General features: G+C 47.7%; 1 protein-coding gene across 5 annotated transcripts in view; it reads right to left on the reverse strand.

Annotated features, from left to right (window-relative positions):
- The window catches only part of CCDC91 (coiled-coil domain containing 91), a 106,403-nt gene extending 101,880 nt beyond the window's left edge, over window positions 1–4,523 (reverse strand). For 2 of the 5 annotated variants that reach the window (XR_010302070.1, XM_064142275.1), the window contains exon 1: window positions 4,204–4,523. The gene's annotated coding sequence lies outside the window, so the exon portion shown is untranslated. Of the gene's footprint in view, window positions 1–3,856; window positions 4,182–4,203 lie in introns of those variants that run through there. The other 3 variants (XM_064142272.1, XM_064142274.1, XM_064142273.1) reach the window with 3 other exon arrangements.
- Window positions 4,524–14,357: the final 9,834 nt, after the last annotated feature.

Below are 14,357 nucleotides of genomic sequence, written 5' to 3' on the forward strand. Positions count from 1 at the left end.
TCCCAACAGTACCAGTGAAGCATGGACCCAACCTCAGCAAAGATTCCTGACTAGGCTTTTCCAGAAAGCAGGTATCTATGCTGAGTACAGAACAGACAAAGTGCCTCTTCACCTGCTTCTCTTCTTATTGTCATTCAGTGTGCCCATAAGAACATGGCCAAGAGGCAGACTGTCTGCAGCAAGGATCTTCTGAAAAAGCCCATGGCTTAGAGTGAGTATTTGTCATCCCTTTCAGTTCACATTTATTCACTGCCTTCACCTCTTCCCCAGAGTGTCCACAAAACAGACCTACAATGATCACCTAGCCTACTGCCTGACCACTTCAGGGCTCACCAGAAGCTAAAGCCACTTTTTAATGGCATTGTCCAAATGCCTCTTGAACACCAACATGCTTGGGGCGTTGACCACCTCTCTTGAGAAGCCTGTTTCAGTGTTTGACAACACAATGTTTCCTAATGTCCAGTTTAAAACTCCCTTGGCACAGCTGTCAGCCATTCCCACATGTCCTGGCACTGGATACAGGAGAAAAGAGACCAGCACCTCCCTCTGCTTCCCCTCCTCAGTAAGCTGTAGAGAACAATGAGGCCACCCCTCAGCCTCCACTTCTCCAAACTAGATGAATCCAGTCTTCGGCTGCTCCTCCTAAGGCATTCCTCCAAGTTCATTATATTCACATTAAAGTAACTATAACATTTTAATTGTATTTTCATGCACATTTCTTGTCACTTGAAACAGATGATTGCAATTGGTCTATTTGCCTGATTCTATTCAGATTAAAAAATGCCATCCCTCAAACCCAGCTATGGTGCCTTGGCGTGGCTGAGCTGCCACACAAGGACTCCTGAGAGTGTAATCATTAGCAGCCAGAGTAAAGCTCTTCCCCTACCTACAATGCCTGGACTACAAGCAGCATACTCAGAACATTCTCTGGAGTAATGGAACCACGAACAAAGTAACAGCTCTAGCAATAGATTCAAGCTCACAACCTCACAATTAGGAGCTTTGCAGCCAGAAGAATTTGGATTTGGAAGCCTCGGACTCCTGTATCTCTTGCTTCCAAAGAAACCAGTTTGCAATGCTAGCTCTTGGTGCCAGTCTCCTCCTGTATTGCACAGACACAAGCAGTCTCCTGCCCAGCAGATTGCTTTTCCCTGTACGCATCTGCTACAGCCTTACGATCCAAGGAGATGATGAACAGAAGCAAGAGTGACAATTTGGAACCACCTAGGCTAGCAGCATAATTATTTTAAGTACTTTTCCCTAAACCAAACAGAAAGCCTCAGCCATTAACGCTGCAGAGTCCCCTAGGATTAGTTAGAGCCACAAACCTGCCAGGAATGCATTAAAAGAGAGGTCTAATGGTGGAAGACCTGGACAAGATCTGACTCAAGGTTTCACCACCCCTGAAGTCGTGCCTGAGCAGTTAGTACTGGATCATTAGGGTTCCAGGGCAGATGTACAAGCAGTAGTTCACACATACTTGGTTCTTTGATGAGGAAAGGCACTGAATTGATGAATCCCTCACATTCTGTCACCAGAGCTGGCAGTGGGAACCTCTAAGCCTCCAGATTCCAGCCTTGTATCGTATTCAGACAGTGCAGGTTTCCGAAGCCTGTGCTCCACAAACTGCCTGAGATTTCAGCCTCCCTCTCCTCCCAACCCAGCACTATGGTTTGGCTATACTGGAGCTTCTGCAGCTGAAAATTTAGAACTCTCTGCAAATCCATCATCAGACACATCTGCCATGAACTGAAAGCAGTAAATGAAGCTGAAGCCATGACCAGATTCCTCTCTGGAAGACAAGAGTCTGCCTTATGGTCACTTCAGTGGCAAACACTGACACAGGGAACCAGTTTCTGTCTAAGGATCCCAAATACCTTTACAAATACTGTATCCATTCCTACAGCTCTGTTGCAAAGTCTTGGTATCTTTGCTAGACAGCACCTGCAATGATGTAGCCAAAAGGAAATCACAGCCTCATGTATGCAAAAAGGCCAAAGGCAGACAAAGGCCACCTCCAGCTGCTGCGAATTGGCAGAGGTCTCTAAAAATGCCAGTCTAGGAGCAGCCATCAGCTCATGAACATCCCAGCACATGTGAAGCAATAAACCCAATTCACTTCATTTTAATTCCAAAGATCCTCTGCAATTGCTTAACAGAAATTATGCATACATAATTCTGCTTCTCCAACCACACAATTTAGATTTTTTTAGGCTTGGTTTCACTGAAAGAGTGGAGAGAAGCCCCAGAATTAATTTCAGCCACTCCACAAATCCATCTGCCAGATGAACAACAACAAATGAAACAAGCCTGCCACAGCAGAAAAGCAACACCCTTGACACTGACCGTCCCCAAACTCTCCAGGAAGATGGAATCTGGATCCTGATGCAGATGAAGGAAGCCTGGGGACTGTGTTACTCTCCACCCACTGCACTCCTTTCTGCAACAATATCACCACTGCCAAAGGCTCCATGCTGCTACCTGGGTACCACTGCTTCAAGGACACCAAAAGCTGCAACAGGTCTCATCAGAAAAGCTAACTCAAACTCTACACTTCAGGGTGTTCATTCTTACTAACACAGCAGGAGTCATTTTGACACAAATCTGAAATCTTTAGAAGCATGAGACAACCAGGAAGGAAAAACAACCCCACAATGAACTCCTCAAGTGTCCTTACACATACCAACAGAACGGGTGATGAAGCACCATCTCTGAGAGTCAGTTCCCAGCAGTCTCTAGATAATCACAGAATGCTAGGGGCTGGAATAAAGAAATCATTCAGTCCAACATCCCCGTCAGAGCAGGATCACCCACAGCAGGTTGCACAGGGTGGCATTCAGGCGAGTTTTCAATGTCTCCAGAGATGGAAACTCCATCACCTCTCTGAACAGCCTGCTCCAAGCCTCCACCACCTTCAACTTAACAGACACAAACTCAAATATAGGAAACTCCATCTAAACATGAGGAAACTTCTTTACCTCTTCTCCTGTCACTGGGCACCACTGACAAAAGCCTGGCCCCATCCTCCCAACACCCAACCTTGAAGGATATATAAGCATTGAGATCTCCCTCAATCTTCTCCACACTTAAAACCCCTAAGTCCCTCAGCCTTTCTTCAGAGAGATGTTCCAGCCCCCTCACCATCCTTGTAGCACTCTTCTGTACCCTTTCCAGCAGTTCCCTGTGCTTCTTTCCAGCGTGGAGCTCACCACTACACTTGTGAACAGGCACTGTCTACCTTGCAAATCATTTGAAAACAGTCAACAGTTGGCTTCCTGCATTAGTGACATAGCAGAGCTATGGAGGCACTCAAAACAAAGCCCTAAGCTTAAGAAACGCATGCAGAACAGTAAAATCTGAAAGGCAGGAGAAAGCAACACAGCCAGAAAGTGCTGAGAACAAACAATTCAGCAAAAAAAAAAAAAGAGAGAGGTGTTCAAGCACTCTGACAAAAACTACCCAGCTGCACCGCAACACGGCAGTAAGACAGCGAGAAAAGCATTCACAAAGTGCAACTGATAGGCTGGAAGAACTGCTAAAACAAGAAAACTGCTTATAATGTGAATTACAGCCTGCTGAGAAACACCACAGGTGCCAACAGCTCCTCACGGTAGCACCCCAGAGCAAACAGCTAAGCTCAGGTGCTGGGGTATCAAAGGGGTAGAGCCAAGCCTACGACACCCACAAGAAGCCTCAAAACAACAGCGCTGAAAGCCCAGGTTTAGAGAAAAACCTTCCGAAGCCTGAAGATTCAAACAGGCTTTCCGGAATACCTCAACACCTAACTCTATTTTTAGTCGTGGATATTAGGCACACGGGCTCTTCCGAAAAAAACAGACCACATCATTCTCCACACCTTCAGACTGCTGACAGCGTTTGAAGCCTCGGCTGCGCAGCTTGGCCTCACAAGGGGAAGAGCAGAGAAGTCACGGCCAAGACTTCCAAACCCTCCGGCTACAGAACTACTCACGACGTTCTCCGTCTGTTGACAGGTGTATCAGTTCTCTGGTGCGGGGAAGAGAAGCGCCTGCTGTTCCCCTAAACGACTGTTTTTAAAGCTCTCTCGGTAACAGCCCCTAAGCTACGCTGCCGAGAGCAGCCAGCACAGCACACGGCTATCAGCACTGGCGGGCCCTAGCTAGGGGACAGGGAGGGCCTGGGGACAACACTTGAGGAGGCGTCAGCCCTCGAAGAGACAATCACCTGCAGCAACCACTGCGGCCAGACTGGGCCAGCTCCGCACCCCGCAACCCCGGCGAGCGGCGACCCAGCTGGAAGCAACACCTGCCGCCTCCTCCTGCTAGGCTAACCCGGTGAGCAGCTCCTCCGCAGAGGAGGGCCGGGAGCGGCTTCCCTTCTCTCCTCCAGGCCGCCCGGCAGCCGGCGGGAGCGCCGGGCGCTCCGAGCTCTGCCGCCGCCACTACCTGGCGGCTCCGGCTGCAGTCACCGCTTCCGTCGCCGACCCGGCAGAGCGGCTGCGGGAGCGCCGCGGGGACCGCGCAGCCTCGGGCGGAAGCGGCTCCACGACACTTCCCCCCCGCGCACCGCCCCCGCCCCTCACGTCCCGCCGCGGGGATGGCGGCGCGGGGCCGCGGCTGGGCGGTGCTCGCTATCGCCGCCCTCGCCGGCGCTCGGTGCCCGGACACGGCCTGCTGCCGCCGGTGAGGAGCGCCTCGGGGAGCGGCGGGTCAGTCTCGAACAGCTCTCCCGGCCGCCGCGGCTCTGTCCTGCTCCTTACCGGGCCCGTCACGGAGACAGGAAGCCACTGAAATGACCGTCTGGCGCCGGGGTCGGAGCAGCCCTGGGCAGGGGTGGAGTCCCTGCCCCTTGACCTCCGCTTCTGCGGTCAAAACCCCGTGTCTTACCCTGCCTGACTGATGGCTGTTGCTCCAGGCTCATTACCTCGACCTTTGTCGTCAAGCAGCAAGCACAAGTTCAGTAAGCAGCAGCAGCAGCAGCAGCAGCAGCACCAGGAGCCAGCCTCCCGCCGCACCACACCGCAGGAATCAGGAACTGACCAGACAGTGACCACAGACTCACAGAGCCGTTTCAAGTGGAAAAGACCTCTACGACCATTGAGTCCAACAATTATCTAACTACCTGAAGTCCAGTGCTAAACCGTGTCCCTCCGTGCTACATGTCTGCCAGGGATGTTAACACTGGCCCTGGAGGTGTTCAAAACACGTGTGGACATGACACTTTGGGACAGGGTTTAGTGGCCATGCTGGTGTTGGGTATCAACAATCTTATTTCCAACCAAAATAGTTCTACAATTCCATGAGCCAGCAATGTGCACTTGCAGCCCAGAGGGCAACTATATGATGGGTTGCATCAAAAGAAGCCTGTTGAGCAGGTTGAGAGGTGACTGCTGAGATCTCATCTACAGTGCTGCATCCAGCTTTGGAGCCCTCAACACAAGAAGGACATGGACCTGATGAAGCAGGTCCAGAGGAGGGCCATAACAATGACCAGGAGGGTGGAGAACCTCTGCTACAAGGACAGGCTGAGGGAGCTGGGGTTGTTCAGCCTGGAGAAGAGAAGGCTCCAGGGAGATCTCATAGCTACATTTCAATATCTGAAGGGGATCTTCAGGAAGGCTGAATGGGGACTGTTTACAAAGGCCTGTGGTGATAGGATGAGAGGCAATGGCTTGAAATTAGAGAAGAGCAGATTTTAGTTGAAAATCAAAAGGAAATTCTTCACAATGAGGGTAGTGGAATACTGGAACAGGTTGCCCAGAGAGGTGGTGGATGCCTCATCTCTGGAGACGTCAGGGTAAAACTTGATGGGGCCCTGAGCAACCTGATCAAGTTAGAAATATCCCTGCTCACTGCAGGGAGATTGGACAAGATGACCTTTGAGGGTCCCTTCCCACCCAATGCATTCTGTGAGCCTATAAAAAGCTGAAAGTGTGATGGTCATCTCTGAAATGTTCACCTGGAGTTCCAGGGGCTCTTGTGCTCTACAGCAGCTCAACAAAGCTGGTGAAGGGTCTGGAACACAAACCCTATGAGGAGAGGCTGAGGGAGCTGGGGTTGTTTAGCCTGGAGAAGAGGAGGCTCAGGGGTGAGCTCATTGCTGTCTACAATTGCCTGAAGGGAGGCTGTAGCCAGGTGGGGGGTGGCCTCTTCTCCCAGGCAACCAGCAATAGAACAAGGGGACACAGTCTTAAGTTGTGCTGGGGGAGGTATAGGCTGGATGTTAGGAGGAATTTCTTCACAGAGAGAGTGATTGGCATTGGAATGGGCTGCCCTGGGAGGTGGTGGAGTCACTGTCCCTTGAGGTCTTCAAGCAAAGCCTGGCTGAGGCACTTAGTGCCATGGTCTAGTTGACTGGCTAGGGCTGGGTGCTAGGTTGGACTGGATGATCTTGGAGGTCTCTTCCAGCCTGGTTGATTCTATGATTCTATGATCTTCCACTGCAGCATCATATAGGCAGAGTTTCTTCTGATATGTGCAAGGGGAGAAAAACTCTTAAGACAACCATTTGGATATTCTGTGTTAGGATGTGGACATTCTCTGGATTTAGTCAGCAGTTATCAGGTTCTCAGGACTTGAAGAGGTCCTTTCCAGACTGGTGTTTAAACACACTCTCAGACCAGGAGTGCCAATGCCCTGAAGATTGAGCTGGGTTTACTACCAAGGGATGACTCTTTTTGCACAGATCTGGGCAGGTTTCTGTCGTGGGTTCCTGTGGGCAGCCACCCTTACCTGTGTATTATGAGCATGTTGTGGTTTGCCTCCCTGCAACACTTTCCTTTTCTCTTTTAGAGTCTGCCACACTGTTTCTGCAGAAGCCAGCGTATTCTGGGCCAAAGGCCAAGAGAAAGTAGCTGTTACCAAGCTGAATTAGGGAATTACATTTTCCCATGTTTTTAAAGCACAGCTGTATCTTTGGGGAGATGATAAGTACTTTGTAATACACTTCACTTTATACTTTTCTTCTGTAAGGGAAAAGGGAAGCTGCAAACTCCTCTAATTAGCTCATTTTCTCCATTCTGAAAATCAGTAAATGCACTCTTGTCAGAATTTGGTAGATGAGAATAAAAACGAAGTGACTTTTGGTTTGAAAAGCAATTGCATGACTCCTGTGTTTCAGTGCTTTGCTTGCAGCAGTATTTCAATGAGAGGTAATGAGGATCAGTGAAAGCTTCTGTGCAGTCACTCAGCTTTCTCTGAGCTAAGAACACGACACCACCAATGCCATTCCCTCACTAAGTGCAGAAGGCTGAAAAAAGTGATGTTGTGAGGTGAAGCAGATATGCAGTTAGATTACAGAGTCTTATATACACCCCTGAGGCACACAGTCTAAACAATCACCAATATTCCAGGCCTTCTTAGTGTCTGAAGTGTGGGTAGGGAACTTGCCTGTGCATGTGTAGTAAACTCATACTGGTCTAGAGTCAAGCTCATATACTAACAAATGTCTGCTTCCCTCAGGGCAGGTGCTCCAAACATGTCCTGAAACAGGATGCATGCACCAGAATCACAAGAGATGAAAGCATCTCTAGGACACTAAAACAGTTCCAAAAGGAATCAAATACTCAAGTTTTCCAGCTACAGTAATGCTTAGGATGTTAGGAGGAAGTTCTTCACAGAGAGAGTGATTTCCCATTGGAATGGGCTGCCCAGGGAGGTGGTGGAGTCACTGTCCCTTGAGGTCTTCAAGAAAAGACTGGATGAGGCACTTAGTGCCATGGTCTAGTTGATTGGATAGGGCTGGGTGCTAGGTTGGACTGGATGATCTTGGAGGTCTCTTCCAACCTGGTTGATTCCATGATTCTATGATTCTATGCTTCTATTCCAAAACAGTTTCAACATCAAGTTTAGATTGTTGTAACACAAGCCTCTGTCTCTGGTTGTTGTTTTTTTTCCCCCAAATCAACTCAAGTGGGACAAGTCCCTCAAGTCTGTAATTTTCTAAATGTCTGTATTTTATGGTTTCCTTGTGGTCTGATGTGGTTTTGTTTTGATAATCATCTGCCCTGCTGGGCTGCCACACAGTAGCCCTGTTGGTGAAGCTGCTTCAACTGTAACTTAGCTGACCCATCTCAAGGCACTGCCTGGCTGCTTTGGGAAAGCTTCCTGCATAGTGCCCATTATATTTTAGGAATAATTCCTATTGTAATGCACCACCCCAAGGCAACAGAACAAAACTTTTCTTCCTGGCTAGCACTGCAGCTCACTGAATGCCTCCGTTTGGACAGACAGCATAAACTGCTGGCATTGGTCCAGAGTAGGTAGGGTTTTTGACAGCGACCATGCTGTGGGAAACTAAGGAATGAAGAAACAAAATAAGAGAAGCAAATCCACTTGTCTCACTCATTTTCTGAAGCCTGACATGGACATTTTAATCAGTGTAAACTCAGCAAGTGAAGGTAAGGCAAGAGGAAGAAGCACATTTAAAGCTGTGCACTGACTGTGATTTGGAAAAGGAATTGGGCAGCAGAAGTTGTCCAGGAGGCTTCTGTTGAGACTAGAGACTGGAAGTAGCAGTTAACAGAAGGTTGGCTGGTAGCTGCACTCAGTTGCAAACTGAGCTTCTTTCTTGGCTTTGATGAAATAAGAAAAAAGACTTCTTATAATAAAAAAAGATTTCTGAAAAACAGAAAGACCAAAATATTTTGCACCCAAACTATTTTGAACCAGTTGAAGACCAAAAACTTCCTAATTTGTTATTGTTATGTCTCCTAGAGAGCAACATTTATAGAGATTCCTCTCACGTCTGTGACTTTTTTTTAATGGATTCAGCCTTCCCTGGCCAGATGAGGTGGTTATAAATAAGTGGGTAATAGCACGCTGCATTTTGTGTGGTATGGAGACAGTCATATTTGTGGGTCTTCCAAATCAAGCAATGTTTGCCATGATTTCAGACTGGATGCTTTTGAAAATCTTTGGAGAGAAGTAAGAAAAAACTCAGCTGAACCAGAATGGTTTCTGCAGTGGCTATAGGTGGATTTACCACTATTGAATGCCATCATCAACCGAAGGAGACAACTTCCTTACAGAGAGGAATTAGTGATATAGCTGACAACAGAATGAAGTAGTCACTGTTCTTATTCTGAAGCAGATAGAGACGGTGAGACATGGGACAGCAACCTTCTGTCCTTTAAAGACCACCACTATTTTAATACTGTGCCATTCAGCGTGTTAAAACCCAGTCCAGGCTCAGAGCATCAAATGTCTTTGTGGATCTGTTGTTTGGTGACCAGCAGGAAAGATGGATTCTCGTTTCCATGATGGGAACCAACATGCTCCTCTCATGGCCAGCATTAGGAACAGGATCCAAATGGGTCAATGGTTTGAATGGGCAGGAGAAGAAGATTCTGTATCAATCCATCATATCTAGGCTAACTTCGTCTGTTTCATCAACTTAAATCTCTGGTTTCTCCCACACTGCGGTCACTGCTCCCATCATCACCTAGCTGAGTTCTCACTCTTGTTACCACAGCTGGCAATACAGCAAAACTCATACTTGCTGCTAGACCACAATCAGCCTGCTTAGAAAAGTTCTGCCCTCCTTTTCTCCCCACTGGAAAAGGCACAGTCACAGGATACTGGACATTTGCCTTTTAAGGTTTCATAGGAAAAAACATGGGATAGAAACCATCACCATTTCCTTTCCAGAAAATTCACTAGCAAGCAGACATCTAAAATTCCTGCTGGTAAACAAAGCTCCTGCAATTTGGTACCTTCTTGTCCTAACCTATTGTCATCTATTTCTCCATTTGGACAGCAGCAGCAGAACCTATAGCCCAGGTTTTAAAACATTATTCCCATTTATAGAATCTCTCTCCTGGCAGGTGATTACAGGGAAAAATGTGAAGTTTTCTCCAGGTCCATCTAGAGGCACCCTGATAAAGTATTTTGCTGTACCTGCCATCAAATCAAGTGGTCCTGGCTGTGCAGTGAATTAGCAGTGCCCACTTTACTGACATTCTTGAGTCATTCCAGCTTCATTTCTGGTTGCTTCTGCTACTTTTTAAATCCTGTGGAAGCACTTCTGATTTTTCAGTGATCTGCTCTTCAGCTGCCCTTTGCAGGTTTCAATGATCTGCAGGTTAAGTGTATTTGTGTAAGCAGCAGTGCTACACTGCAGACCTCTGGCTACACTCAGCTCGAAAGATTATAGACAGGTTTTTTCTGTACAAGAGCAGTTCTTTTTGTACCAGTTTTTGCATCCATGTGCAAGAGCAATTTATGAACAGTGCTCTTCCTTCAAAGAGGAATTTTCCTAGAGTATTTTAGTTTCCCTCATTCAATGCTAAAATCAATAAATATTTGAGTTCCTAGAAGTCCTGGAGAAAGCAATATTGCACAAAGATCACCTAGGTAAGCATGGAAACCTCCACACATGCTGGGGTTTTGGCAGTGAGTGAAATACCCAAGAGGTCCCTTCTAAAGCCATTACAAGCACACTTAGAATCATAGAATCAGCCAGTTTGGAAGAGACCTCCCAAGCTCATCCAGTCCAACCTAACACCCAGCCCTATCCAGTCAACCAGACCATGGCACTAAGTGCCTCAGCCAGGCTTTTTTTGAACACTTCCATGGATAGCAACTCCACCACCTTCCTGGGCAGCCCATTCAAATGCCAATCACTCTCTCTGGCAACAACTTCCTCCCAGTGCAACTTGAGACTGTGTCCCCTTGTTCTATTGCTGGTTGCCCGGCAAAAGAGACCAACCCCACCTGGCTACAACCTCCCTTCAGGGAGTTGTAGACAGCATTGAGGTCCCCCCAAGCCTCCTCTTCTCCAGGCTAAACAACCCCAGCTCCCTCAGCCTCTCCTCACAGGGCTGTGCTCCAGGCCCCTCTCCACCCTTGCTGCCTTTCTCTGGACACCTTCCAGTACCTCAACATCTCTCTTGAATTGAGGAGCCCAGAACTGGACACAGCACTCAAGGTGTGGCCTGGCCAGTGTTGAGTACAGGGGCAGAATAACTTCCTTTGTCCTATTTGCCACACTATTCCTGATACAGGCCAGGATACCATTGGCTTTCCTGGTCACCTGGCCACACTGCTGGCTCATGTTCAGCTACTATCTACAGGTACCCCAGGTCCCTTTCTACCTGTCTGCTCTCCAGCCACTCTATCCCCAGCCTGTAGCTCAGCACTTTAAATCAGTCAGCTCTCATCAATGCCAATCAGAACTGTGTTCTTCAGCTGGTAACTAATGAATACACATTTGGTGGGGATTTTGAAGTGTGAGCAAACAAGGTGGATACATTTTCTGAACATTACCCAAAAAAGAGTGTCTGAAGACAAAGGTTTTGCCACTTGAAAATAATTCTGTTCTGCCACTTGGCTTTCTTAGAACTTCAGCACTCAAGAGCCCTGTGGATCATCCTGAAATATGATTTGATTTCTAACATCATCAGTGCCTTCTTTGGAGATGTTGTAGTATAACCCCAGTAAGAGACAAATTCGATGGGGCAGAAGTTTTCCTAAGGCTTTTCATTCTGTTCATAAGATTTTGCTGGTTTGTGGATTTCCTGTGTTAGTTGTCAACTGCTGGATTGATCCCATGCAGTGTGGCTTTGTGCAGAGTACCTCAAGGAATGAGAGAACAGTTCAGTTATGCCACTTCTCTAAATTTTAGTTCCTCTACTCAGAATGCCAATACTTGAAAGGCAGATTTTTATCAGAAGGACTCATTTTTTTGCTTATTTATGCTTTAATTGCTGAGAAAATAGTAAAATTTTCTGATTTTCCCTTAAACAGGAACCAGTCCAATTCTGTCTAAGCTATCAAAAGGCAGAGCTGACTGTGAGCAGATATGTCTTGTGAGTTTCATTTACAGCTTTACCACAGGCTTAAATTCTGTCCCCAGGACTGAAGAATGTGAAAAAATGCAGCCTTCAGATCCATGCACATAGCAGGATCCAAGGAGTGCTGTACAGCGTCAGGCACTATCATAAGTGATGCTCAGTAACCTGTTGCCAGCCTAGAATCATTGCTGACATCACACTCTTGGGCAGGAGTCCCTTACCCCAATCCATACAAAAGAGTTTGCAGAATCTCACTAGACAGAATCTCAGAGATCTCAGGTGGGTGCTTGAACAACTGACTGCTGAGTGCAGATGGTTTCAGAGAACTTGAGTGAGGGATTGTCCCAGTTACTGAGTTACGAGCTTAGCTGGAACGCCACGAGGGAGCCAGGACAGGATTCTGTAAAGATCATCATCTGAGACCAAAGAAGGACAAATGCTTGGGGCTGCGTGTCCTGTAGTGCAGAGCACCACTCCTGTGCACTAGGAGAACCAGATGCAGCACCACATCAGTCTGTCCTGCAATCCTCTCTCACCAGGGGTGCTGGAAGCAGGGGCTGCATCCGACTGCTCAATGTGTTAGCACAGCATTCCTTATTTAACAGCCACTCCTGGAACTAGCTCGCAGTACGACCCGGTTGCATTGCAGATGAACTGCACAAGTGATTCCAAGAGAGTTCCCTACTATCTGCCGTTAGAAGCTGCAGCTATTTATAACCCACTGGCCCTGCACTGCGTTCTAGATGCAGGCAGACAGCTCGCAATGCTCCGCAACAAGAATTCCTCACCTAGTTCCATTCGTGGGACGCGTGGTCCCTGGTGAGCCCTGGCCTTTGTCAGCAGTGGTGTCTCAGCCCTGGCTGGTGGCCAGCTGTGAGACAGGCAGTGGCATTCTTTCCGCCAGCCGTCAGCGAGGACCGACCGTTCCTTCACTCGGCAGCGACCTGCGGAGTCAGACAGCCCAGCGGGAGCCCTGCGGGGCGGCAGCCTGCGCTCTATGTGTCCACGGCTGCATACAGGCAGAGACTGAGCTGGAAACTGCAATACTGAAAGAACACCAATTTCTGTTCTTGCCCTGCTTCCTGAATGAGAGCATCGTTTTGCCATCTCCCCACATTACCATTAAGGGATAATCAGCTGTCTATGGAAAGAGAAGCAATTAGTTATTGTTGCTGATTGTCCACTTTTAAATTAGCTACAGGAAGGACTTGTTTATTGTAGAGTTCAGAATAACTTCTCTTTAAATGCCAATAAATGAAAGGTAGCAGTGGATAATTACATTTCTTTTGGGGTCTTGGATAAATCTCTGTACTATTAATTACAGTGACTTGAAGGCTGCTAATTGAAACGGCTTAACCAAGAAGTCGTGTAACCCACGTAGCTGTGGTTTGTTATGGAAGGAAAAAAACCTGTGGCAAGAACACTTGCAATAATCATAGAATCATAGAATCAACCAGGTTGGAAGAGACCTCCAAGATCATCCAGTCCAACCTAGCACCCAGCCCTAGCCACTCAACTAGACCATGGCACCAAGTGCCTCAGCCAGGCTTTGCTTGAACACCTCCAGGGATGGTGACTCCACCACCTCCCTGGGCAGCCCATTCCAATGCCAATCACTCTCTCTGGGAAGAACTTCCTCCTAACATCCAGCTTACATTTTCCTCGGCACAACTTGAGGCTGTGTCCCCTTGTTCTGTTGCTGGTTACCTGGCAGAAGAGACCAACCCCACCTGGCTACAACCTCCCTTCAGGTAGTTGTAGACAGCAATGAGGTCCCCCCAAGCCTCCTCTTCTCCAGGCTAAACAACCCCAGCTCCCTTAGTCTCTCCTCATAGGGTTTGTCTTCCAGGCCTTTCACAAGCTTCATCACTGTTCTCTGGACACGTTCCAGCACCTCAACATCTCTCTTGAATTGAATGGCCTAGAACTGGACACAGTACTCAAGGTGTGACATCACTCTCTGTACTCCTATCTGGTAGGGAGAAACCTTGACATGCACACAGCAATGTTTGGGATAAATCACATCTTTGTATTTGCAGCCATGTGATGAGCCCTGCTTTGTGATAGCACTGAAGGAATAATCATCAAGCACACAGGTGGTTACTATCCATATCTTGATGATCTATCCATCCAGTGGAGCTTAGTTTGCCATTAGAAGCACTTTTAAATAATCCAGGTGCTATGCAGAAATTAATTAAAAAGAAAATGATGGTTTGACTTTTACTGAAAACAGATAGGCACCAAATGCTTGCTAATGCCAAAGTGTAGTCAAGAACCTGCCTGCCAAGCAAAGCAATGCCAGCAGCACCGCAGGCTTGTGACATTCCTAATGTACAGCAGCAGTAGTGCTGCTCACTGTGCTGCTGGTCTGTGTGCTGTGAGCTTCCAGGCCACCAGTGACCCTTTTGCTGACACTGCCTGTCAGCACACACTGCTTAGGTAATGACTGAAGAAAGGAATACATTGCACTTGGAGTGGACTCTGACAACTAGTGCCCTGTCAACCCCACCTCTGTGCCTGGGAACGTCAGCAACAGATCTTCCTGGAAGCTATCCTAAGGCACATGGAGGACAAGATAGTGGTTTGA

This window comes from Pogoniulus pusillus, chromosome 4, assembly GCF_015220805.1.
Source record: "Pogoniulus pusillus isolate bPogPus1 chromosome 4, bPogPus1.pri, whole genome shotgun sequence".
Classification (NCBI taxonomy): domain Eukaryota; kingdom Metazoa; phylum Chordata; class Aves; order Piciformes; family Lybiidae; genus Pogoniulus; species Pogoniulus pusillus.